This window comes from Ailuropoda melanoleuca, chromosome 14 (assembly GCF_002007445.2).
Source record: "Ailuropoda melanoleuca isolate Jingjing chromosome 14, ASM200744v2, whole genome shotgun sequence".
Taxonomy (NCBI): domain Eukaryota; kingdom Metazoa; phylum Chordata; class Mammalia; order Carnivora; family Ursidae; genus Ailuropoda; species Ailuropoda melanoleuca.
The window spans coordinates 101,295,175-101,298,305 of record NC_048231.1 but is presented as its reverse complement, the minus strand read 5'-3'; the positions used below and the strand labels follow the sequence as shown (position 1 = coordinate 101,298,305).

General features: G+C 41.6%; 1 non-coding gene across 1 annotated transcript; it reads left to right on the top strand.

Moving 5' to 3' along the window:
- The first annotated feature begins 945 nt into the window (after window positions 1-945).
- Window positions 946-1,017, top strand: TRNAA-UGC. The gene has a single exon. It is a non-coding gene; the product is annotated as a tRNA-Ala (tRNA).
- Window positions 1,018-3,131: the final 2,114 nt, after the last annotated feature.

The window sequence follows — 3,131 nt, the reverse complement described above, 5'->3', positions numbered from 1 at the left end:
GGAAGTGTTGCTATGGCAACAAGAAAACTTCTTCATCTTTTTCTTCTCAGTAACAAGACCCCTTATTCTGACCTTCACCCCAGGAAGGATATGAAGGTGGTTCAGAATCCACCACCACCCCCAAATACAGTGTTCTGGCACAAGGAGTATTTTGAGATGAAGGCAACTGTTTTCCTGGAAGCAGACCCTAAATTCCCCTTGTGATGCCCCCAGCCCGCACTGCACCAGGAAGGGGATACCACCCTTCCACTGGAGACAGCACTGCCCAGAGAAGATTCTATACCCTCAGACCTTTCTAGAGAGCCCTTATCTCCCACTAGTTTCCCCTATACATTTACTTTCCCCAGTTTGCATCTCTAAAACCTAAACCCCTCTTCCTTTGTCTTGTCACTTCCCCACTGATTGATTGTTCTGTGTTCTAACCACCCCTTTGAGTTACTCATCTCTGGGTTCCTCCCTATTGTGTGTGGGGGCGGGGCAGGAGGGGGGTATTAATAAACTCTCTTTTTCTCTTGTTAATCCATCTTTTGTTGGTCTAATTTTCAATGCCCCAGGCACAGAACCTAGGGGAATAAAGGAGAAAGTTTTTTCCGTCCCCCTATAGAAGGCATAGGGATGTTGTGGAATATAATTAAAATATTTTCTTGGATGGATGAGCAGGAGACCACAGAAAGAAGATGAATTTTGAGGCAAGGTGGTGCTTCATCATGTCTATAAATAAGACGTGGGAAGCTAGCACGACGCTGAGCTATAAAGCAGCAGGATGGTTCTATATTAATGGTGCAAAACGTCCCTTGAAGAATGCTTAAGAATGTTCTGTGACTGGAATTTGAAACCATAGGAATTCATAGGAAGTGCTATTTCATTCCCTAGAGATCATCTGCCCATCTTTCTAAAAGGAATAACTGTGCCAACTCATCTCCGTGTCTAACTGCTTTTAGACCTGGGGATGTAGCTCAATGGTAGAGTATATGCTTTGCATGCGTAAGGCCCCAGGTTCAATCCCTGGCATCTCCATGACTTTCCCCCCCAGCTATACCAACCTATTTTTTAGGCTCCTTCATTAAATATCAAAGCATCCTCACAGTGGAAGGCATGTCATCAGCACCGCACATCAGTCTACATTACAACTGACATCTTACTCTATTAAATGAACTGTATGAAAAGCTCGTGTTGGGATAATATTTTCTTTCAGTATTAATAGCATCTTTTTATTAATCCAAAATAAAAACCCAGTCTTTCCAACAAATCTTTACTTCTCTACTTGATTAATTCACATTACTACTAACATCCTATTTCTTTTAATAAAACCATACAAATGGTCAGGTGGAAACTTACCCACTCTGCCATGGTCACAGCCCACTTACAGAATGAAAACACAGCAAATATATTTATAACACTCCTTATTTTCAAAGTATTTTCACATGCAATATCCCTTCATTATTCACAGCAAAGTTATAGGCGATAATGGTGCCAGGACTGCCTCACAGACTTCACAAAGTCAAGAGACATCTTTGATTCCATGCTCATGGATCAGAAGAATTAACATAGTTGAAATGTCCATGCTATCCAGAGCAATCTACACTTTCAGCGCTATCCTGATCAAAATACCAATGACACTTTTCAAAGAACTGGAACAAATAGTCCTTAAATTTGTATGGAACCAGAAAAGGCCCCGAATCGCCAAGGAATTGTTGAAAAGAAAAAAAAAGCTGGGGGCATCACAATGCCGGATTTCGAGCTGTACTACAAAGCTGTGATCACAAAGACAGCATGGTACTGGCACAAAAACAGACACATCGACCAATGGAACAGAATAGAGAACCCAGAAATGGACCCTCGGCTCTTTGGGCAACTAATCTTTGATAAAGCAGGAAAAAACATCCGGTGGAAAAAAGACAGTCTCTTCAATAAATGGTGCTGGGAAAATTGGACAGCTACATGCAAAAGAATGAAACTTGACCACTCTCTCACACCATACACAAAAATAAACTCCAAATGGATGAAAGACCTCAATGTGAGACAGGAATCCATCAAAATTCTAGAGGAGAACATAGGCAACAACTTCTATGACATCGGCCAGAGCAACCTTTTTCACGACACATCTCCAAAGGCAAGAGAAATAAAAGATAAAATGAACTTATGGGACTTTATCAGGATAAAGAGCTTCTGCACAGCCAAGGAAACAGTCAAAAAAACTAAGAGACAGCCCACGGAATGGGAGAATATATTTGCAAAGGACACCACAGATAAAGGACTGGTATCCAAGATCTACAAAGAACTTCTCAAACTCAATACACGAGAAACAAATAAACAAATCATAAAATGGGCAGAAGATATGAACAGACACTTTTCCAATGAAGCCATACAAATGACTAATAGACACATGAAAAAATGTTCAAAATCATTAGCCATCAGGGAAATTCAAATCAAAACCACACTGAGATACCACCTTACGCCAGTTAGAATGGCAAAGATAGACAAGGCAAGAAACAACAATTGTTGGAGAGGATGTGGAGAAAGGGGATCCCTCCTACATTGTTGGTGGGAATGCAAGTTGGTACAGCCACTCTGGAAAACAGTGTGGAGGTCCCTTAAAAAGTTAAAAATTGAACTACCCTATGACCCAGCCATTGCACTACTGGGTGTTTACCCCAAAGATACAGACGTAGTAAAGAGAAGGGCCATATGCACCCCAATGTTCATAGCTGCATTGTCCACAATAGCCAAATCATGGAAGGAGCCGAGATGCCCTTCAACAGATGACTGGATTAAGAAGCTGTGGTCCATATATACAATGGAATATTACTCAGCTATCAGAAAGAACGAATTCTCAACATTTGCTGCAACATGGACGGCACTGGAGGAGATAATGCTAAGTGAAATAAGTCAAGCAGAGAAAGACAATTATCATATGGTTTCTCTCATCTATGGAACATAAGAACTAGGAAGATCAGTAGGAGAAGAAAGGGATAAAGAAAGGGGGTTAATCAGAAAGGGGAATGAACCATGAGAGGCTATGGACTCTGGGAAATAAACTGAGGGCTTCGGAGGGGAGGGGGGCAGGGGAATGGGATAGACTGGTGATGGGTAGTAAGGAGGGCAGGTATTGCATGGTGCACTGGGTGTTA